Here is a 24680-nt window from a genome sequence, read left to right as displayed (position 1 = left end):
CCTTCGTGCATGAAGGTAAAAAACATTCTGGTTGTAGCCCCCCCATACTTACCTGAGCCCTATCTCGATCCAGTGATGTGCATGAAAGCAACGACTCGCCTGGGTCTCCTTGGCTCACATTGGCTGCTGTCAGTCACAGCCAGTGAGCCAATGGGGAGAGAGTGGGGGGCAAGCCTCGCTCTGTGTGTGTGAATGGACAATGTCCATTCACCAGAGCATGGCTCTGGAGCGAGCCTGCTTATGTGCCCCCATAGCAAGAGGCTTGCTGTTGGGGGCACTCGACAGGGCGGAGGAGCCAGGCCCGCCAGCAGGGGACCCAAAAAGAAGAGGATCCGTGGTACTCTGTGCAAAACCATTGCAAAGAGCAAGTAAGTTTAACATGTTTATTTAAAAAAAAAATCAACCTTTGGAATCACTTTAAGTATCTTTTTGAGCTTTGCGCAGTTTTCAATGCACTTTTTTGCATGCAAAATTGTGTCTTGCTTGCTGTGTTTGGGTGCCATGAAAAAGGAACTGTGCTGCAGAAGTAAGGTTTTTTTTTTTTTGCATGTTTTGCAAATGTGAGCAAAAACCACACAATTTGGTGTGCCGTCACACACTACACATGTGAGTGCAACCTAACCGTTCTCATTCAATGCATGCTCTACATGTAACTGTTTTGGGGAAAAAGCTTAATAGGTTGGCTCAGTTCTGCTTTTACTGCCTTTCAGACAGTCTGAGTTCCAATGCCTATTATAGAGTAGCAACAAGTCTGAAAGCAGGAGATTATGGGAATGAGTGCAGATCATGTACACATGATAGCTCATCGGGTTCAATCATATGACTATTTGTGGTTCAGGCATCTCAGTATACATCTGCTGTTATACTTTTGAAAGTGATGAAGCATTGCTTTGTTTACGAAGTATATGCAGAGTGAAAGCTACCCGATCCTAGAATGAAGGCTGATGAAATCCTTAGGCAATGGTCTGGATGTTTAAGGGCTGTCCTGGAGGAACGGCGGGAGGTAGGAGGGGGGTAATGATAATCATTATGAACTGTATTGTTGCTGTATTGTCTCCTGTTATATTGTATAGTGCTGAGCAAACTGTTGGCGCTATATAAATCCTGTATATTAATAATTATTATTTTAATTGCACAGCACTTTTCACCCTGGGGACTCAAAGCACTTCTAAAATTGGTAGTAGGTTCTTTGAATAGAAGGATTGACAGGCGTTGCTATAGACTTGGGTGCATCGATGTGTCTTGAGTCTGCTTTTAAGGATGTCCAGAGAGGGTGCCTGGTGGATGGTAGTGAGTTCCATATAGTGGGCGCTGCATGAAAGAATGCACAAGATCCAAAGGTTTTCAGATGACGCTTGGCATGTGTAGTTTTCCTTTCTGTAAGGAGTGGAGTGAGTGTGTGGAAGTATGGGTAACCAGAGGTGCAGTCAGGCAGGGCCCATATTGTTTAAGGCTTTATAAGTAGGTCAGTTTTAAAGAATATCCTGAATTCGACTGGAAACCAGCGTAGGGAACTGAGAATTTGTTTCATGTGGTGGGGTTGGTAGCCTGGCTGCCACATTCTGTACCAGCTGTAAATGATATAGGTCTTTCTCAGGAAATCCACAGTAGGAAGCTGCAGTAATCCAACCTGGATGATACAAAAGCATTGGTTCATTTTGGCATACAGTATCCTCTGCGGGTATCTCATGATTAATTCTTGTAATATTCCTGGAATGGTAGAAGGAGGACAGCCAGTGCTGGGACAAGGTCATCCAGTGCCCAGGGCAAAGAAGCCAAACTGCCCCCCCCCCCTTCATTATGTGCAAAGCTAGGGGATGCTACCCCCAGCAGTCTTTTGCTGGGAAAAATGCCTTGTATCAGAATGAGCTCACTGACACCCTCAACCATACAGTAAACCACTGTGCCCAGGGCAGCTGCCCCTCCTACCCAACCCTTGTCCCGGCTCTGGTGGCAGCTCATACCTGATGCTTGATCAGTAGGTCAGAGTCTAGGATCATGTCCAGGCTGCATACATGGTGTGAGAACATAAGATTCATATTTCCAAGGATTATACCACCTGTATGTGTTTGCTGGTCCTTCGGTGTTGGCCTGTCCCCTCTTGTCTGGGTTTCAGTTCAGCCAGGTAACGTTCATCCACTCTTGCATGTCAGTTAAACATTTTGGTCCCAGGGTCACCATTGTCTGGGTAAAAAGACAGCTAAAGTTATCTGTAATCTGCATAGATGGTAGCTAAGACCATGTTTTGAGTGATATACAGACAGAGATCCTCCTGCACTAAAAGGGAAATACACCTACTGGAAGCTGCCAGCACTTAACCTGCTACCCAAACAGTGTAAATAATAATTAAAATTATAAATAGTGCAGCGCTCAAGAAACAATACTAACTCAAATAATACAATAAATGTGCTCACATGCAGTAGTGTCACAAAATTAATCAAAAACAAATCATTAAGTGAGATAGTATTTCTATAAGGTTTATGTGTATAGAAATACTGGGGAAGGTTCTTGGACTTGGAGAGATACACTGCATCTCAAATGCCGGACAGATTTAGGATTCTTCTTTTCTGTTCACTGGGTTGGTGAGCAATTGTTCTCCAGAGGCTTCCGATTGGGGGTTAATGGATGTCCCCTAAAGTGATCCACAACGTCAGGAGAAGTGCTTGTCGCCAGGGGATAAGGATCCAGAGTGATCCTGAAAGCTGTTTGGCCCTTAGGGGTCGGTTTAAGGAGGTGAGGAGGCAATCTAGCCTTAGGAGGTGAAGAGTGGCACGGTTGCGGAATAAGAACACATTCGTTTTGCACTTTTGTTTGAACATTGCATTAATTTATTATTATCAGTTCTTTATGGACATTTCTACAATTTTTTGAGTAGTATATAAAGTGTGGTCACGTTATTACACTTGGAGCACTGTGAAAATTGTTTTTTCAAATGGTAGTTTATTTTTTTATATTTGTTTGAATATGTGGGCACTAAGTGATAGGGAATAATACTGAGTGGCACTTTATAATGAAGATATCTCACTTAATGATTTGTTTTTGATTAATTTTGTGACACTATTGCATGTGAGCACATTTATTGTATTATTTGAGTTAGTATTGTTTCTTGAGCGCTGCACTATTTATAATTTTAATTATCATGTTTTGAGTGATATTTTCCAGTGGGATCATACTTAACATTATTAACATTGATGGCAGAATGAAGCCTTGTGGCACCTCATAATGTAATAGAAGTGCGGATGAGTGTATTCTTGCTGTGAACCTCATTGATTTACAAAGTGCGTGAACAACACGTGCTGCACTTACCTTGCCATCCATCATTATGGGCACTCTAAATGGTGCAAAAAAAGCACATTAAACATGGCAAAACACGCAAAGCTTGATGCTCAAAAGGGTGCATGAACTACTTTTCTGTGCACAGGGCAGTCTGTTGAAATGGGCTACCCTATGCAAAAATGCACAAAACCTGATTACAGTGTACGTGATCCAGTAAGATTTATTTTTATGGCTCACAGTGTCAAATGTAGCAAAAAGTTTGAAGATAGGAATGGAGTTCACTATCCATCAGTATGCCTTTCAATGAGTTGATCAGTGCTTTACTGTGTTTTGTTTTTTTTTCTCCAGAAATCAGCTTGGAATTTGTCAAAGATTTTGTCATTTGATAGGCCTCCAACCTGCTAATGACTGCCTTTTCAACCTAAAAAGATTATTTTTCCATTGGTTTGTAGTAGGCTAAAATCCCTGGGTCCAAGGAATGCTTTTTCAGCAATGGCCTGATATTGGCTTCCTTAAGTTGATGTGGGAAGATCCCTGTGTTAGTAGAGCACTGTGCAATTTTTAGACTGCTAGGCTAATGCATTCTAATAATGGGCCTGCTGGACCTAGGTCAAGGTCACATGTAGTTGGACGGAGCACTTGGATGCTTTGCATTGTTTATGCTTCCAACTAGAAGTACTTGTTAGCACACACAAAGATTTTCTATATTGTTGAAAAAACATATTGTATGTGAACTGATTTACCTACCAAAGGATTCACAATTCTGTAGTGCCAGATTTGTGATCCAGGCTCAGTTATGTAATCGGTTCTCACAATTCAGAATTTATGCATCTACGTATTTAAAAAATCTACACGTACATTGTAAGTCACATCACTGACCCAGGCTGCCAGGAATTGATAAATGGTTATTCCACTATACAAGTGTTATTACATTTTTTTTAAAAGACATTGCTCTGTTTTCCTGATAAAATTACATGCAGAATGTCAGCAGGACCTACATGTTAAATATCACTTTTAATCATTGTAAAGGAAAGTTGGCATAAAGTGGACCATACATCAATAAGATAACCCCAATTTCAAAAAAGTTGGGACGCTGTGTAAAATCTACATAAAAACAGAACGCAATGATTTGCAAATCTAATAAACCTATATTTTATTTAAAATAGAAAACATATCAGATGTTCAAACTAAGAAAATGGACCATTTAATAAAACAATGTAATTTTGAACTTGATGACAGCAACCTCTCTCAAAAAAGTTGGGACGGGGGAACAAAAAGTAAAGTAATGCAGGCCATAGACAGGTCGAAAATCGGCCGATTTTCTCACTGTTAGTGGGGTAATTGGTCGGCCGGTTTTCGGGTTTTTTGCACATTTTTGTTATCAGTCATGTTGGAAAATTCGCGGCCGATTTTGACTATTGGCCGATTTTCCCGGCAGTGATGGGCTTTACCGATAAAAAATCTGCGCATGAGCCGTGACCTGCAAGGGACGGAAGGTATGGGGTGAACTTTATGATTTTGTCAGACAATTTTTTTTTTTTACCGTTGGTGGTAACGTCGGCCTACTGAACGACCAATTTTTGTTTTTTGGGGGTTTTTTTAAAAAAATTGGCCGATTTTCGACCCGTCTATGGCCTGCATAAGTGGTACAGACAAGGAAGAGCTGGAAGAACATTTTCAACTAATTGGGTTAATTGGCAAAAGGTCAGTAATGCTCCCTGCGTAATCCCAGCACAGTAACTGGTGGGTACCAGAAAGCTCTGGATGCATACTTGCGATCAGGCGCTTTCCAATCATGTGACTGCTGTGACTGCCCATCACAGTGGTCACATGATCAGAATGCCCACCTCTGCCTTTCTTATTTAGAACCTGGTAAAGGTTCTTTATACATGAATACACATTCTTTTATTTTTTCTATTGTTTAGGGACATAAATCCATTTCATTCCATATCTGAGAAACCTGAGCAGGAGACTGTATAGTTTACACAATATATTCTTATTTTTGATGGTGACAGTTGGCTGATGTGAACACCAGTTATCAGGTCGGCGCCTCAGGGACCTTCCTTACCAGCTACAAGCCTCTTGCCAAGGGCAGCATCGGGTTTATAAATAAAAGTGAGTTCATTTTTTTATTTGAATTTTTTTTTCTCTTTTACTGCAGATTTATTGTCTTCCATACTGCAAAGTGGATTGAATTGTAATTAAGCTTTTGAGTTAAAAGGACAGCATGAATGCTGACTTTGACCTTAAAGAGATGTTGTTTTTTTTAAAGAGATTAATTTTATATAGTATAAAAGCAGAAGACAATTTATGGATTTCAACTACCATCAGTGATGATCTTAACCCAGACACTCATGAACTAGTTCCCAAATCTGACCTCCTTTAGTCTATATTGGATATTGCCTGAACGTCATCTGCTGCTCCTTCAGGTTCTGTCAGGAGGTGTCCTCTCCCTTATGGTTTGTGTGCATACCAACTCCCGTCTCTTGTGTCAAGTCTTTGTCCATGGTTCTCATCTATGTATAGATTACTTCAGTTCTATGACCTGCTGCCTAGTGTGTGCCTTTACTTCTACCTGCTGCTGCATTGTCTCCACTTAGTCCACCTCCATTGCCTAATATTTCTCTCCTGCTCAGTTCACTTTCATTTCTCTCTGCCCATTAACCATTTTCCTCAGGCTGGTCATCTGCTCTCTTTTCTTCAGTTATTGAGTTACTTCCTATTATCTACTTACTGTAGCTATAAAATTCTGTCATCTATCCCTGTTTGCCTTTATAGCAGAATGCAAATTAGAGTTAGGTCCTTGTCACTGTAACAACACTTCTCACCAGCGACAAGATGACTAAAAACTGCAGAGAAAATACTTGCCTACTTCTGTGTGTCACTCACTCATTGTCCGGGTGAGCAAGGCTTTGCTCCTTCGGAGGCGAAAACACTCCAGAATAAAATTCACCTATGTGGAAGCATCCTGTCACTTATCCAGCTGGCAAGGGATGTAGGCGAGTATGTCTTCTACCCTTTTGATACTGTGATCCTGTCATTGGCAAGTTCCTGTTAAACCAGCCATAGAGAATGTGATTTAGATTGCAAAACTCAATGATGTGCAACCTACTGAGCATTGCACCCTTCTCTGAGCTGTGCCAAAGCTTATGCTAAGATTTGTGCCGTGTGCAATTCACACATTTAGAGGAAATGTATAAACTGTCATGGCTGCCTACAGAAGGGAGAAATGGTCGTTTTAGTTATGACCCATCATTTATTTGCAAGAGACCATATTGACCTCATTTGTATATCTCAGAAGTGAATCAAATGTTCTGACTGCCAAAAATGTTTGTTTCATTACCCTGGATTCTCCAAATATGTGCCCAGCTATGCCCTTTTCCTGGCTTATTTTAGGCAAACCCATAGTAGTTGGATTTAAAACGTGTGTCCTTGTAGGTAACCCTGTGATGCTGACTTGTTTGCTTGGTCTGTTGCTTGTGAAGATCAGCCAGGTATGGTCACCAGTAGATAGATGTCAAGTGCTGATCGTGCATGCATCTTCCTGCAAAATTAAGCCAAACATAGACAATGCAATTTTCCTTGTTGCAGGCAAAATAGTTGCTTGATTCCCCCATCAACACAGTCAGTCTTAATGAGGGAATCCCTCCCGATGATCTATTGTGATCTCCCAGAAGGGAGGCACAGGAGGAGCCGTCCCTGGCAGGAGAACACAGTGTTTACTGCTTGCGGCTGTAGCCAATAGCAATATTCGCATGCAGAATCCAACAAGCTGGTTGTACCCAAGTCGTGTAACAATCAAATTGGGTATATTCAGCCTTATCATAGGTGGTTTGAATCTCCGCTGTTTTTTGCTGAACCAGCTGAGATTTAAACTTTCAATAGCTGGCTTAAGTGACATGACAGCTAGTGTGACTTGGCTCTTAACGAGACAGTATTGAGAAACCCCAGAACAAAACATTGCAAATCAATACATAAAATATATCAATATAAATAAATATTTAATAACGTAAATATAAAATATATATAATACAGCGAAAGCCTGGAAACAGCAGCTTGTATCCTTTACAGAAGTTCACCGCCGCCTTGACTTCTTCCTAATAAACAAAAAACTATCCAGCATGCTCTCAGACACTCATGAGAGATTCCTTAAAACCTGGACCCCATGGATCCACTATGCCCACCCAGAGATTTCAACGAACAGCTTCTCCTCACTATAGCCTCACTTAACCTCATAAACGGATCTCAAGCATTTTAGATGCCCCCCCCCCCCATTCTATCTTCACTTTCTCCTTTTCTCTCCCCATCTTGATTTCTGTTTTTTGGTTCTTCCGTGGGGATGCCCTATGTACCATGAGGTGCTTTACACACCTCTTGTTCTGTTGACATATCAGTATATCTTAAATGATATACCCTTTTTACCGATGTCGGCTGTTGAATTACAGACAGGTAGGCTCTTTGTGTACTATTTAATCAATCGACACAAAATGTATGTTTATATCTACTCCTTTGACAAGTTATCTTGAATGTTATCTATTCTAGTTATACTTCATTTGTATAAGACTGCTGTTAACTACTGTTCAATGTCACGATTTTTTTTTGTATTAGAGTACGGTCGAATTTGTATCCTGTATTTAAAAATTAAAAAAAAAAAACAATAAAAACCATTGAAAGGAAAATATAAATAAAGAATTAATATATAAACAATTGCAAAATGATGAAAAATAATATATTACCAGTCCCAAGACATGGTGACTGCATTAGTTTTCCTTTTCTTAGGCTTTAACATACTTCCTGTCCTAAATTGACGATTACATACTGTATTGCATTTATGAAAGAGCAGTGTTGTTGTCCTGTTTTAGAACAGTGTGTTAGTAGTTTAAGTACAGAACATGTCCCTCTCTCCTCATAACATAGGGAGGTTGTGTTCTATAGTTCACAGAGAGACCTGATATTGCTGACATTGGAGCGTGGTGGCTTAAAATGGGTGGTAACGTGTTTTGAAGCAGAGCTTCTTCCTCAGACCTGATTGGCCAGTGGAGATGGCCTTCTAAATAGGGGACTTCATGCTTCAAAGGGGAAAATAGCGATCTGGGGAGCATCACCAAGCACAAAATAAATATGGTGAATAGAAGGACAGAGAAATGCATGGAAATACATAAAACAATTCATAAATGACATAATAACATTGGGAATACCAAAAATTAGTGCAGTATATTTAACGGATGATAGGGTAATGATTGATAAATATCGATATGAGGATAATACCTAAAAAGCCTAAAAACATGATTATAGCCACAGATAGTACAAAATACTAGTTAGATACAAATGATTAAAAAATTGGAAAGGATGCATCATCACATATAGCGTGTATACAGATGGAAAAAATTAATGAAAAATGAATACAAATATATGGATCGTATCAGTGGGAGGAATAGTGTCCATTGTTGGTGTCAATGGGCGTAATCATGCTACATTGGTGTCAGGGGTTAAAATATTGCTACATTTTTGGTGTCAGTTGGAGGAATAGTGCCCCAAGGGCTGGTAAGCAATTGGTTGCATTTGACCTGCAGACTGCAGTTTGGGGACTTGCTAAAGTGAGTAACAGGATGACATAAATCAGTTTAAATTGCTGGTTTTCCTATATGCCATATAATATTGGCCTTATAAAATGCACTGAAAACTTTAGAATTGGGGGAACAAAAATTTGCTGATCATTCTTTCCACTGTATTGTTTGCTTTAAAAATATAGATTCATGTACATATCAGTCATTAATCAGACTTGCATGTTCCTTTCTGTTTTGCTGTTTCTTGGCAAGAATTGAAGAGCGTTTTGTAAGACAGATTCACGTTCAGTAGTTGAAAGTCAAGTTTAATGCCGGGGCAGATAGAAAATAACTAATGAATCTGATTTGACATGAAACACTAGACACAGCATTCTTTGCATTGAAATACTCTGGAGTTACATTCCAAACATTGTTTGGGGCTTTTGAAAGACAACAGCAATGTCATTCTTTTATGCTGTCTGCTTGCTGCATTGAAATAATCGTCTCTGATATAAACAGGTTTCTGCTTAGTCACACAAACAATTCCATTTTATTACCTGCAAGCCATTCACATTGGCTTGATAGGGAACTGCTGGGGAAAAAATATACAACACACTGTATGATACCAACAATATTGGCTTTATTTTAAGAAGAACGTCACTGAATTTCTCTATGAAGTCACCACGTAAATTAAATAACACCATATTTTACAATGTGGATCCCAAAGCACAGTTATGCCACTTTCCTAATACCTGTAGGTCATCATTTAGACTACATCTCCCATCATTCCTTTCTGCTGCCGATATTGTAGGAGATTGCTAGTTTCCCATACCACTCAGTGCAGAACCAGGGCAGTGCTTGGTGGGCCTGAACTTTGGTGGATGGTTCCAAGCTGTAATAAGTGGGGTGGGTGGTTCTCACCTGTGGTGATAGGGCTGGGCAGGTCAAAGCTATGGTTACAATGCTGCCCATAACTGTACAGGTGGACTAATGATGTTGATTTTTATTCAAGCACAGGTAGGTTTGAAGAATGAGTGACAATGCTGGAAGAAATTGAGAAGCTGTTTTTTAGCCTCATCACCTGTCTGTCAATAAACTATATTAAATATGGCTATTTATTATCCAGTTTTGACTTCACAATCGACCAAATTTTGGTGGTTGATTGAACACATGGGTAGTAGATTGCAGTTGTTTGAAATTGACTAAAAGGAGTGTGTATGGCCAATAAAGTCTAGAAACCTGTGGACATACTGCAACCCAGTAATTTTTTTGGGAGAGTTGAAAAGTACCATGGATGTTTGTCTATCTATCTTGGTAAGGAAGGGTTTCATTGTGTTCCTTTTTTATTTTTCTTCTGTTTTCTTGCTTATCCAAAGGCACTTCTGCTTTCAAATTCCTCTTCATCCAGTCTCATGTGCAGTTCAACAATGCTCTGTACTGTGAGCATTATTAGATGTCAGGCATTGCAGCATTTCAATCACAAAACATGTGGCATTGACTTACGAAAGGTGTATAGGTGGTTGACTTAGGAAAGCGAATTTCTCATTACTTGAGATGAAGCTTTGCTGACTTCAGCCATTCCGTCGCATATAAGCAAAAATACAGTTCTTTGCAAAGTGAGTTTTTACACTTTGCTTCAGCTCATTCACTTTTCAAAGTGCTCTACTCCTCTAATAAATCGACCACAGGGTTTTTTGGTGACCTTGGTAAGGAATAGGTTGTCAGTGTATGCCTTGATTTTGCATGCAATAGTCTGGGATCACATCACAAATAACTACAGATATCTGAACTGTACTATTACTTGCAATGGTGCAGAAAGTTGGACCCTTGTTACATGTAGAGTGCAGGTGTTGTAAAAAAACAATATGTAAATCAAGCCCTTAAAGTGCATCTATGGTCAACAATTTAAAATATATTTCTACGTTTGTATTTTTTATTATTTTTAATCTACTTCTATTAACCTGAATGATCTTGGAAGTGTGTAAACTTGCGGACATTTACTTCTTTGAATTCTGTGACACATATTCACAAGGCCTGATGACTAGGCACCACTGTGTCCCACATTTCACAAGGGCCTACCTTCTGTACTACAGAGATTCTGAGAGAAGGAGTTTCAAGAGTCAGTATAGAAATCACAGTTGGTAGGCAGCATGGTACCATGGAATATGTTGTCCTTAGACACGGAAAGTAAACAGAGAAGGAGAGGCAGAGAAGCATGCAGGGAATCCAGGAAGTTGTTAAAGTATAACTAAAGGCAAAATTTTTTTTAAGTTTTGAATAGAGTGGAGAGGGTTTAGAACACCTGTCAGTTTTTATTGTTGTCTGTGTCTCCTGCGTCATCTATTTGATCTGTTTATCATTATCCTTGAAAGTGAAACTAAATGAAAATCCCAAAGTTTGGATTGTCCCCATAAAAGTAACAAAGGGGAGTTCTTCCAATGAAGACATTAGAGATTTCCCTAATTAGAAGGGATTTCCTCTCACTTCCTGTTTTGACTACGGGACAGGAAGTGAAGGTAAATCTCCCCAATGGGACACAGATGGCAAAAATAAACCTTACAGGGGTTATAACCCTCCCTAACGCTATCCAAAATGAAAAATAAAGTTTTTTTTCAAGCTGCCATTGGACTCTACAGCAGTGGAGACGTGTTCTCTGGAGCGACGAATCACGCTTCTCTGTCTGGCAATCCGATGGATGTGTCTGGGTTTGGCAGTTGCCAGGAGAACGGTACTTGCCTGACTGCATTGTGCCAAGTGTAAAGTTTGGTGGAGGGGGATTATGGTGTGGGGTTGTTTTTCAGGGGTTGGGCTTGGCCCCTTAGTTCCAGTGAAGGGAACTCTTAAGGCGTCAGCATACTAGGACATTTTGGACAATTTATCACATGTACAATGTGTCAGTGAGTGATGACATCATCACAATTCCACAGCCTGCTCTGCTAATGCCTGCTGATCTGTGTCTGTATTGGATCTTTCACTGTGTGGGATCACTCAGTTCAGCTGCATGCTGTCACTGCTTTTCATCTCCCCCCATTGCCAGGGGAATTCCAGCCTGGGATCTGTCAGAGTGTGGATCCATCATCCTCCACTCACTGCAACTGTCACCTGCCACTGCCAGCCACAGATACAGTCTGTCCGTGACACTGATCTTGTCTTTTAATATTGATGCTGGTGGCATCTTATGGCACTTAATTTTGCAAATTAAAAGAAATTTAGGAGTTTCATGTTTTGTTGATTTCATATTTTCTTCTGTTTTTTTACATTTTTATTTTTTGGGGGGCGCAAGTAGCTGGTCTTGCCAAGGGCGCAAAATAGTCTAGCACCGGCCCTGGTTGCAGTTCTTATAATTGGGAAATTTGTGTATCACTTTTGCTACAGTATTCTGATTGATAAGTAAAGCTTTGCTGATCTTCTTGTAGCCTTCACCTTTATTGTGTAAAGAAATGATTTTCTTTCCCAAGCCTTGTAACATTTCTCTTCCATCTGGTGCCATTGCCAAAGCATGAAATGGGAAGGGGTTTTCTTTAAGTAAAAGCTTTTTATAATCAACTGTGTGCTGGACACCTGTTTAATGAATAATTCGACTCACCTGTAGTTGAATTCTTGCTAATTAGGATTTTGTTGTCTAAAATTAAGCTTTGCTCCTAAGGCTGGCCATACACTATACAATTTTCTGTCCAATTTCTGCCCAATTTCCTTTAGATTTACCTTCAATTATGTAGTGCAAGAGCCTGCCTAATTGGATACAATTGAAAGTGTTGTTAGGTATGACCTCCTATTATATGGTTTTTGGTAAATCAAAACCAAAAATCTCAAGAAAATTGTATAATGCATGGCCAGTCTAGGACTTTCATTGGAGTGTATTCATTTTTGCAACATGGTCTCAAACAAATTTTATTAGAAAAAATGCTTTTTTTGTGTGTGTGCAAATTAATAAATCTTATTTGCAATCAATGGCCCGCATTTGTGGGAGTATTTTGTAGTATTGTTTCCCATAGAAAATGTTGATTCAGAAAGGAAAGGTTTTCTAACAAATCTCTTGGGGTGTACTCATTTATGCTGAGCACTGTATATATACTTTCCATGTAAAAGAGAAATTTTAATTTGACCCTAAATATATAAACCATTGTAGTTTTCCTTAAAGGATAAGTTAACGTTTTTGACAAAAATAACAAATGCACATTTTTTTTGCAGGTAAAAAAATGTGCATTTATTATTTTTGTCCAAAAAAGGCTGGAAAGCATTGCATCAGCGATAAAGTCTCCTGGAGATCTGTCAGAATATGTGCTTCCCATACGGGATGTACGAGCTAGCAGATATTCTGACAGGAAGCTTCAATGAACTATCACGGCGCTCCTCAGTGCTGTGGTAGTTTAATGAAAACTACAAGCTCACAGCCGCTAAGGCTGTCAGGGCGGGCAGTTCATTCATTCACAGAAGTCTGTGAATGAATGATGCAGCCGTGGGGGCGGAGCCCCGCACGGCCTCGCTTTTTTCAAATGTGACAGTGCGGGTAAACTTCTCCCCGTACTATCTCTCAGAGGCAGGGGGGTGGCAGGCATGGCTGCAGCTATGGGAACATGTTACACCCTAAAAACTGGTGGAACATGTAACATGTTCCCAAAGGTGAACTTATCCTTTAGGATGCATTCATTTCCTGAGCTTCATTTCAAGATCATGTGGCACCATGTCTATTTTTTGGAGGAAGTATCATTATGGTTCCTGGGAAGATCTTTCATAGTAAATATATTTTTCAAACAAAGTTCCTTCCCAAATAGACTGAACACTCCCTAGTGCATGTGGCTAGTCATAAGCAGACCGGCAGATCTGATGCGCATCTACAAATCTGCTCATCCTTAAACTCTGACTGGTATCATTGTGACAGTCCCTGGTACTTCTCATTGACATCATACCTGTGTATGTGCATCTCATTATCTTTTTCTCAAAGAAAATGACATAAAGTGCTTTTCCCCTTGTAGGGATCGGGGGTGTAATAGGACCCTTATTCACCCTTTTTGCTGCTCTTTTATCAGAAAATTTTGATTTGTTTTAAAGTGGACTTTTCCCCCAGAATGTCACAAAGAAAGTAAAGCCGTCATGCAAAAGGTTGTGAAAAGATACCCAAAACACATATTTACTTTACCTTACAGGCTTTTCCTTTCAAGATTTGTTTTATCTTTTCTTCTTTTCAGCACTCTCCTCCCAGTGGCCAATTTTTTTTAAAAACGGCAGAGGATTCAACCTTCTCGAAATTCTAACTCCCAGCCCTTGCCCATGTGACACAGACATCATATAGGCAAGGGTATAAAGTAAAGAAAAAAAATCTACCAGAAATATTGAAAGATCTCAGTGTATGCATAAGATTTTCCACCAAGGAACTGGGTGAAGTGGCCTTCCCAGGATGCATCTGTGAGGCCCTGGCTATATCACCAGTGCCTTTAGAAACCAATAGGTTGATTTATTGATGTCAAATGAGTTGTTCACTTTGCAAGGGAAGTTGCAGTTTGCATGGAAAATTTTACCTGAGCTTAGTGAATGTGATGAAACTTCACTTTGCGAAGAATGCCCAATCGTGCAAGAGAAAAATATTATTTTTTCTTAACATGATTGAATTATGAAAGTCAGCAGAGCTTTACCTCATTATGTAAATATACGTAAGAACATATAGATCTACTAAGTGGTAGGTGGGGAAAACCTGACCAGGCAGAGAAGAAGCAAATAGGTCATAGAGAATCCCTGGTCCAGCACTAAGGCTAGGTTCACATCTGTGTGGGTGGTGCCGCTGCGGATCCGCACCCGCACAGAGAAATGCGGACCCACGGGTGGGTGCCATTAGTTCTAATGGCCACCCACACTGGAAAACGCAACCGTACTGGGAACCGAGGTTCCCGTGTGGGCTGCGTTTTCAGAAGAAGTGCAGGGACTTTTTCCCTGCGTGTCATGGGGCACAGGAGTCTATTCAAATGAATGGGCTCTCGTGCCCGCTCAAAACGTGGCCCGCACGACTGCATATATGTGAACCAGTCTGCACAACAGCTAGGAGACTACCTGGAAAAGCCTCAGGACAGGAGTCTGTTTGCCAATGCTTTCACTCAAAATTCATACAACATAAAATTCACACATTTTTCTAATTTAGGACCGAAACACAATTCTCTGCTGTGATGTGTTACCACAGAGCACATTGCCTTTGTTCATGTGTTGCAGTGCCACTAGTTTTTATTGGAACCTCAATTACAGTGCACTACTACACACAATAATGCACTACTGCACATTCTGGTGTGCTGTATTGCCAGAAATGTTGCATCTGTTTATTTGGTGTTTGGAGCATTGTGACCCATTCATTTGAATGGGATTCCTTAATGCAACGCATATTAGTGTGTGAAAAAAACACTTGATAGTGCAAAAGGGCATATAGAAACTTGCAGTTTCAAAGTGTATGCATTTGCTGAAAATGCCAGTTCTAACAAAGGGGTCCCTTTTTCAGTGTGACTTGTGTTTATTAGATTGTTTCCCCAAGTAGTAAATCTACGAAGAGACTCAGATAATATACTTAAATCAAGCGTATTGTTCTGCACTATTTATAGAAGGCGTACTCCCTTAATCATTTCGCCAAGACGTTTGCTTACAGTCACTCTTAATTCTCTTATGGCCACTTGAATTCTGATTTAGCCAATAGGCAGGCTGCAGATTTTTCTATCCTGGTAAATCCTATAGAGGGATTTATTAATCTATGTGAAGGATTATAGACATGCTTTGTCTAGAACGAGATCCAACTCAGCATAGTGTACCATTTGTGTCTGTGGTAGAAAAACTCAAGCCGCTTATAATGTATGTGGCTGGACAACAGAGGCCAAGGGAAGGGCAGGTCATCTGCCAGTGTAGCTGTATGTACATGTGGTGGAGGCATTTACATATTATGCAACCACTCCGTTGGCCTGTGTCACCGAAAACCATAGAAATGGCCATTCTAAAGTCTAAGGTCACCTGTTTACATTTCTACCTGCAACATGTTTTCTGTACATTTTTTTTCTCAGTTATATTAAATTCCTTTGTTTCGCCTCTTTTTTTTATTTTTCATTGTTAAACAGATATAACAAATGGTTTACATGCACCTTTGGGCCCTTTCACTCCAGCCGCACTGGGCACCCTTGCACAGTTCAGTCCCAATGCAAGATAATGCAAAAAACCCTAGTGACTAGTTCACACCACTGTGCTGTGGTGGTGTGTGCTGGAAAATAAATACAGTATGTAGTATTTTTTTTTTTTTTTTTTTTTTACTGTGCAGTGTGGCCAGTATGACTTAATGTATTGTCACTTGTGACATTTCAATAATGTTTTAATTAGAAGAGAAGTAAATGGTGTGATGCGCCATGACTGGCATATTAGCACTGTATCCTTCCAATGCACACCAGCGGTCATGTGTTAAACGTGGCTGCTGGTATGAAAGATCCCTTAATCACAGACAAAAGGATGATGTTTTCCTTCTACACTTCATTTATACTAGCACCCCTGTACTGCTCCTTATTGACAGTCCTTAGTTTCTGCTATGGATCTAGATTGCAAAACTCAATGATCAATGATGTCCAACCTACTGAGCGTTGCACCCTTCTCTGAGCTGTGTCAAAGCTTATGCTGAGATTTGTGCCGTGTGCAATTCACACATTTAGAGGAAATGTATAAACTGTCATGGCTGCCTACAGAAGGGAGAAATGGTCGTTTTAGTTATGACCCATCATTTATTTGCAAGAGACCATTTTGACCTCATTTGTATATTTCAGAAGTGAATCAAATGTTCTGAATGCCACAAATGATTGTTTCATTACTCTGGATTCTCCAAGTATGTGCCCAGTTATGCCCTTTTCCTGACTTATTTTAGGCAAAACCATAGTAGTTGGATATAAAACGTTTGTCCTTGTAGGTAACCCTGTAATGCTGACTTATTTGCTTGGTCTGTTGCTTGTGAAGATCAGCCAGGTATGGTCACCAGTAGATGGATGTCAACTACTGATCGTGCATGCATCTTCCTGCAAAGTTAAGTTGGCCATAGACGATACGATTTTCTTTCCTCCAACCCTTGATTGCTTCATTTCCCCCATCAACACTGACTGCTGTTGTGTTCTCCTGGCGGGGGGACCTGTCCCTTCTGGGAGAACATAGTGATTATTGCTAGCGGTTATAATGTGGGCAATAATTGTATGAAAAGTCGGGCAGGCTGGTTATACTCAAGTCGTACAACATTCGAATTGGGTACATTCAGCCTGCCCATAGATGGTTCGAGTCTCAGCTGGTCCCTGCTGAATCGGCCAAGATTCGAACCATCTATGACCAGCTTTAGTAATTTACTTGAATATTCTACAAGTACCACTAAGACTGCCAGTTCCCAATACACATGACCTTGTTATCTCCTAACATCTGTAATCTCTTCTCCTGCATTATGCATACATTTTCTTGTAAATACTCAAGAATTTCTGTAGTACCAGTGTATTTTGCAAAGCCACAGCTACAAAGCCTGGAATTTCTATAGAGCTATGTATTCCTAATGTAGCTAGAAGATATCATTGGAATGTAAAGATCAACTTTACACATTGGACAGTAGTGATAGCAATAATGTTTCTCAACCACACCTTTTCAGAGGTGCCATAGGCTAGTTTTTGTGAACTGGACAATCATCTTTAGGCCTTGCTGCATATTTTTTAATCTCTGTTAAGACCTTTTCTATTTGCAGACTTGGCATTGGGAGAAACCCAGGTGTTTGTGCATGTTTTTTCCTTTCTCCATAAAAACAGCAGTGCCATTGTTAAAATATGGTCAAAGGCCAAGCACTGAACGGTGGCAAAGCAAGGTTATTCTTGACTGAAAGCAATGTATGCATAGTGATGATAGCTTTTGTCTGGCAGCACAAAGTGCAGAGAGTGCCCCGGAGGAAGGAGAAAGATGTTTTTGGGAAGGGGTTCTGGCATTCACATTTGGCACAGCATAAGATTTGCTTATGCAACATGAAATTATTAAGATATGGTATAAAGTCTTCATTCAGACTTTTGCATCAAGCGTGGTTCAAACTTTTGGTAGAGTTGGATCATTCAGACTCAGATAAAATGCCAATGCCTTGCATCAATCAATAAGCCATACATTATCTCCACTGTCTACGGTGTCTCCTGTAGGTGTCTGGTTTTGGCCATGATGAAATATAGCACTCCAGACTCTCTGCAATGCAACAGAGGTCTGACAAGAGCATGCTGAGTAGTATAAATTTAAAGCCCCAGGAAAAGGTTAGATAATCTGTTAGGTTTATACCTCCATGGTAAAGTAGCTAACGCTACAGAAAAATAGGAACAGTTCAAAAAAAACAAAAAAAACCCAGTAGGGCTTGTTCACACCAAATGCAACTAAAAATGTATATAGTAGATGTAAATCCTAACTGGATTTACTTAGCTATAGCACTGCATATCATAAACAACTGCTATGTTTTTTCTTTTGGAAAATACTGCTTCCTTTATCTCAGTGCTGTTGATCTCCTGCACCTCATTTGCAGCTACTTTCTGTCTGCATGCACTCCACAGATGGCTGCCTGACATCGCCCAGCATGGGTTTCCTGATGGTGACAGTGATGGAACATGCGATTCGTCACACTACAGAGAGCACGTCTCCACTGCTTTAGAGTGCTTTACACCACTTAATCCAATGCTTTGCATTGCACTTGGTGATGTAAGGCTTGGATGCAGCTGCTTGGCCATGGAAACTCTATGCACTGTTGTGCTAATCTGAAGGCCACATGAAGTTTGGAGGTGTTTAGCTATTGACTCTGCAAATAGTTGGTGACTTCTGCGCACTGTACACTTCAGCGTGCGCTGACCCCACCCTGTCATTTTACGTGGACTACCACTTGTTGGCTGAGTTGCTGTTATTCCCAGTTGCTTCCCCTTTTGTTATAATACCACTAACAGTTGACCGTGAAATTTTTAGTAGCAAGAAAATTTCACAGATGGACTGCAGAGGTGGCAACCTATCATGGTACCACGCTGGAATTCATTGAGCTCCTGAGAGCGACCCATTCTTTCACAAATGTTTGTAGAAGCAGTCTGCATGCCTAGGGGCTTGATTGTATACACCTGTGGCCATGGAGGTGATTGGAAAACCTGAATCCAATGATTTGGAGGGGTGTCCCAATATTTTTGGCAATACAGTGTATGTCAAATTGACTAAGCTAGGTCTTTCGCAGAAGAATCTGGAATCATATAACTTTCTTACATCACACTTGGAAGACTTACTACACATGGTTCAAATCACATACAGTGGATATAAATAGTCTACACACCCCTGTTAAAATGTCAGGTTTCTGTGATATATAAACTGTGCAACTCAATTGAAAAATAAACTGAAATCTTTTAGGGGGGGAAGTAAACATAAAAAACTAAAATAATGTGGTTGCATAAATGTGCACACCCTCTTATAACTGGGGATGTAGCCGTGTTCAGAATTAAGCAATGACATTCAAAATCGTGTTAAATAGGAGTCAGTACACACCTGCCATCATTTAATGTGCTTCTGATTAACCCCAAATAAAGTTCAGCTGTTCTAGCAGGTCTTTCCCAACATTTTCTTAGTCACATCCTACAGCAAAAGCCATGGTCCGCAGATAGCTTCCAAAGCATCAGAGGGATCTCATTGTTAAAAGGTATCAGTCAGGAGAAGGGTACAAAAGAATTTCCAAGGCATTAGATACACCACGAAACACAGTGAAGACAGTCATCATCAAGTGGAGAAAATATGGCAAAACAGTGACATTGCCAAGAACTGGACATTTCTCCAAAATTGATGAAAAGACAACAAGAAAACTGGTCTGGGAGGCTGCCAAGAGGCCTAAAGCAACATTAAAGGAGCTGCAGGAATATCTGGCAAGTACTGGCTGTGTGGTACATGTGACAACAATCTCCCGTATTCTTCATATGTCTGGGGTAGAGTGGCAAGGTGGAAGCCTTTTCTTACGAAGAAAAACATCCAAGCCCAAATAAATTTAGCAAAAACACGTCTGAAGTCTCCCAAAAGCATGTGGGAAAATGTGTTCTGGTTTGATGAAACCAAGGTTAAACTTTTTGGCCATAATTTCAAAAGATATATTTGGCGCAAAAACAACACTGCACCTCACCAAAAGAACACCATACCCACAGTGAAGCATGGTGGTGGCAGCATTATGCTTTGGGCCTGTTTTTCTTCAGCTGAAACTGGGGCCTTAGTCAAGGTAGAGGGAATTTATGAACAAATACTAATATTGGCACAAAACCTTCAGGCTTCTGCTAGAAAGCTGAACATGAAAAGGAACAAAGGAATGGCTTCACCAGAAGAAGATTAAAGTTTTGGAATGGCCCAGACCTGAATCCAATCGAAAATCTGTAGGGTGATCTGAAGAGGGCTGTGCACAGGAGATGCCCTTGCAATCTGACAGATTTGGAGTGTTTTTGCAAGGAAGGATGGGCAAATATTGCCAAGTAAATATGTGCCATGCTGATAGACTCATACCCAAAAAGACTGAGTGCTGTAATGAAATTAAAAGGTGTTTCAACGAAGTATTAGTTTAAGGGTGCGCACACTTATGCAACCATATAATTTTAGTTTTTTATTTTTACTTCCCTTCACCTAAAAGTTTTCCATTTGTTGTTCAATGGAGTTGTACAGTTTATAGGTTACACTAAAGGTGGAAAAAGTTCTGAATTGATTTATCTTTGTCATTATTTTTACATCTCAAAAAGCTGACATTTTAACAGGGGTGTGTAGACTTTTTATATACATTGTACCTGTGGGACCTGTCTGGAGCGATGGGCTGGAGCAACATTTGGCCTTGTGTACCCTGAAGGGACAAGTCTCGTCGTTGGTCATTCTCTTTCAGAGACCAATGGCCACTAATTCCATGGTAAACTACATAAGCCTCCCATTGAGCCTATTAGGTTTGTCCCTTGGCCAAATGTACTCATAAGGTTGTGTTTCTTTTGGTTATCCCATCAGCGACATGGGTCTCAGAACTGACAGCCTTATCCTGTAAATAACACTTCCTTGTTCTTCATAAAGACAAGTTGGTTTTGTGGCCCCAGGCCTCTTTTTCTCCCTATGGTGGTTTCCTCCTTACACCTTAATCAGGATTCGTTCTGTCTCCTCTTTGGCCTGCTCCAAAGCACCCCAGAGAGATTTCTGTACATTGTTTAGGTGTAGAACACATAATGCAAATTTACCTCTCTGCCACTGCCTCCATCCAAACTCCGGAATATGTTTGTCTTACCTGGGGGCTTTTGCAAGGGCTGCCCTGCTTTTTGTTCCACTATCTCTAGGTGGATTAGGCAGGTCATCACTAAGGCATACACCATGAAGGATAGAACTCCTAATTTCCTTGCTATGGCTCACACGACTCATTCAGTCAGTGCCGTATTGGCTTTTCAGTACCAGGCGTCTGTTTCTCAGATTTTGTTTTACATATTTGTGAAGTTTTATCATGTGAATGTTCAGGCTCGTGCTGACCCTGACTTTGGCCATAAGGTGCTTCAAGCTGCTCTTTGAGTGGGTTTCCGTTGTTTTAGCTTGCTGTGTTGCCGACCCCTCACTTGTATTACTTGGGGATGCCCTATGGTCAAGTCTTAAAGAAACTTGTGTCCTACACTGTACAACTCAGAAATAAGGATCTATCACTTAAGGATCTATAACTTACCTGTGAAATCCTTTTCTTGGAGTAAAGTACAGGAAAGGAGCCTCCCTCAGCTCTGTTCTGGAATTTCTCTCTGATTGCTTCATAAAAAAACAAGAATTTGCTGGTAGAACAAGGGATTACAGCATTTCCACCTGAAGGCATATAACCCATGGTCATCAAGACTTACAGGAATCTGTGTCCGGTACTGTGTTTCAAGAAAAGGGTTTTACAGACAATTTAAAAAAATCCTACATTTTTTATTCAACATTGTTTTTTATAGTTTAAAAAAACAAAAAAACAAAAAAAAAAAAATAAATATATATATATATATATATATATATATATAATTTTTATTTATTTTAAATTTTTATTTATTTTTAATTTTTTTTTTTTTTGCAAAAGGTGAACTATGAATTTAAGTTGAATTATATAGAACAATAATGTATTTTAGCAATTACCACTATTAATATTCTGGTTCATTATACTTTTTTTTTTCCCCCTGAAGAAGGGGAGTCCTCTCCACCAAAACATGTTGGCTGGTTCTGTGGTTACTAACAAATATAGATTGTATACAAATTTCATATGAAACTATTATGAAAGTCTCCCCCAACCACAGCACAATAGCTCTCCAAATTTAATTAATCGCTTCCCCGCCGCCCTATAGCAGATATACTGCTACAGGGTGGCAGGGGTGCGCGAAATCATGTATATTTAGGTGATTTTGCACTTGCAGCTAGGGGCCGCAGCCGCGTCTGTCAATCACCGAGTCCCGGCTGGTGATTCCCCACTGGCACCCGTGATTACCAAGAATCTTCGACGGGGAGCAGGGCTGCTTTGTTTACTAACAGTCCTCCTGCCTGTCGGCTTGGACAAACTGCTCTGGATGGCTTTGCACGGTACAGCCATCCAGAGAAGTGTGCTTACAGTGAAGCACCAACACACCACTCCCCCAGTAAAACACTCCCAGCACACAGTTAACCCTTTGATTGCCCCTTATGTTAACCCCTTCCTTCCCAGTGCCATTAATACAGTTTCAGTGCTTTTTTTTTTTTTTTAGAACTGATCACTGTATTGGTGTCACTGAGGATGTCAGTGACACCAGGTCAGTTCCCCTCAGTGTCAGAATGCCCGCCGCAGTCCCGCTATAAGTTGCTGATCGCATCCGTTACTAGTAGAAAAAAAAAATTCCAGTATATATACCGCCACTTGTAAACGCTATAACTTTCACGTAAGCCAATTAATTTACATGTATTGAGATTTTTTTTTCAGCAAAGACATGTAGCAGAATACATTTTGGCCTAAATTTATGACAAAATTTGATTTTTTTTTCCTTTTTGTTACTAGACGTAGTTTTTTTTTCTGAAAATTGTCAGGTTTTTTTTGTTTGTTTTTACAGCGCAAAAAATAAAAACCACACATGCGATCAAATACCACCAAAAGAAAGCTCAATTCGTGGGAAATAAAGGACGTACATTTCATTTGGGTGCAGCGTTGCATGACCGTGCAATTGTCCGTTTAAAATAACGCAGCGCTGTAAAATCCTCAGGAGGGCAAGCGATTAAACTAGGTACATATGGAAGACCTCACTCTCCCGCTCAATAATCATGGCACTACGGCACTACAGGTTTGAATCCACTCTCACAAAGTATCGATACCTCTTATTGGAAACATGATCTTGGGCACAATCTGTTGTCCTTTCCCATTGCCCCCTTAGCTTCCTGGATGGTGCAGAGGACTGTGAGTGAGAGATTACCGCCGGGACAGACACACTTCTTTGTCAAAATATTCACATAGGCTAGGTTCACATCTGTGCAGGGGGTGCCGCTGTGGATCCGCACGAAAATATGTGCAGCCGCACCACTCGCACAGAGAAATGCGGACCCACAGGCAGGTGCCATTAGTTCTAATGGCACGCCGCCCGCACTGGAAAACACAACCATACTGGGAACCGAGGTTCCCGTGCGGGCTACGTTTTCAGTAGACATGCAGGGACTTCTTCCCTGTGCGTCATGGGGCACAGGAGTCCATTCAAATGAATGGGCTCTCATGCCCGCGCAAAACGTGGCCCGCAGGGCCGCATATATGTGAATCGGGGCTTACCCAACAGTGGTTTATTGTGAACAATAAGTAGACAACCTGCTAAACGTTATCCAGTGTGGTGTTCAATGTCTGTGCCTTTGAATAATCCATACCAAAGTACTCCAGACACATTTACAATTGGACCAACTGTGTTTTGCATATTTATGAGCCTTATTATATGTGAATATGTGCAAGAATTTATTTATTATTATTTATTTTGGTTGATTTCCTAATGGCGTAGATCACATTAACAAAGTGAAAGTCCACTATTCAAAGTAAAAACTCCCTTAGCTTAGTAAATAAGGTGAAGCTTTGTTTACTTTAAATACCCAAACATCTGCAAAGTGGCTAAATTAAATACAAATGAAAAATTTAATCCACTTATTTTTTGTTCATCTTTTGCATAGTTTAGTAAATGTAAAATCATCATGCTCAAGCAAAACATGAATGGGTATAATCTGCAAAATTACTGAGCTTCAGCTCATTCACTAAGATAAACTCCTTTTTAAAATGAAATACTGCTTTTCAGTGAGTCTGGACTTACTTTCTGAAAGAAACCTATACTAAGAGAAATGAACAGGCTTCCACTGCTGAATTTCTGAAAATGCTATTTGCCTGGCTCTCCCAAGCTTTAATACTTTGAATCACTGACCCAATGACCAAAGTGAAGCCCAGGGATTAGTATGGCTGTCAGGTAACTAGCATTTGCAAACGGAGAGGTCAGCAGTGGCAACCTACATTTTTTTTTTCTCTGGAAAGGTTTTCTTTAAGTTTGCTAATTTATATTATGTGGGCCTTGCCGTCTGTGGGTTCACATGGAGCAGTTGCATTGACATATGGAGGCATTTTATATTCATGAGCACAAGCCGCCCACATCTTGATCTGAAATTAGACATAGAATTGTCTGAGTCCGCAGTTTACCAGGAAAAGAGGTAAAGGCGCAGACACTTATACAGAGCCCTAGGACAGTTGGCTATTAGTTTCCTGCAATGGGAGACAAATGCTGATCAGTAGTGCCAAGGTTCCCATTTAACGAGGCCGACACAGGACATGGATTTTTACTCCTCCAATATGGTTGTATACCACGCTTCTTTTTTATTTTTGCCACT

At 40.3% G+C, this 24680-nt stretch overlaps 1 protein-coding gene across 8 annotated transcripts in view; it reads left to right on the top strand.

Annotated features, from left to right (window-relative positions):
• MIB2 (MIB E3 ubiquitin protein ligase 2) overlaps positions 1-24680 on the top strand; it is a 162567-nt gene that overhangs the window by 7914 nt on the left and 129973 nt on the right. The window contains exon 2 of one of the 8 annotated variants that reach the window (XM_089652541.1): positions 5292-5391. The exons of the other annotated variants lie outside the window; for them this stretch is intronic. The gene's annotated coding sequence lies outside the window, so the exon portion shown is untranslated. The remainder of the gene's footprint in view (positions 1-5291; positions 5392-24680) is intronic. 8 annotated transcript variants of the gene reach the window in all.

The sequence above is a fragment of the Staurois parvus genome, unplaced genomic scaffold, assembly GCF_062004578.1.
Source record: "Staurois parvus isolate SC_StPar_1 unplaced genomic scaffold, SC_StPar_1.0 ptg000686l, whole genome shotgun sequence".
Lineage (NCBI taxonomy): Eukaryota > Metazoa > Chordata > Amphibia > Anura > Ranidae > Staurois > Staurois parvus.
Note: the sequence above shows the minus strand (reverse complement) of the source record. Positions and strands in the feature narration are given on the sequence as shown.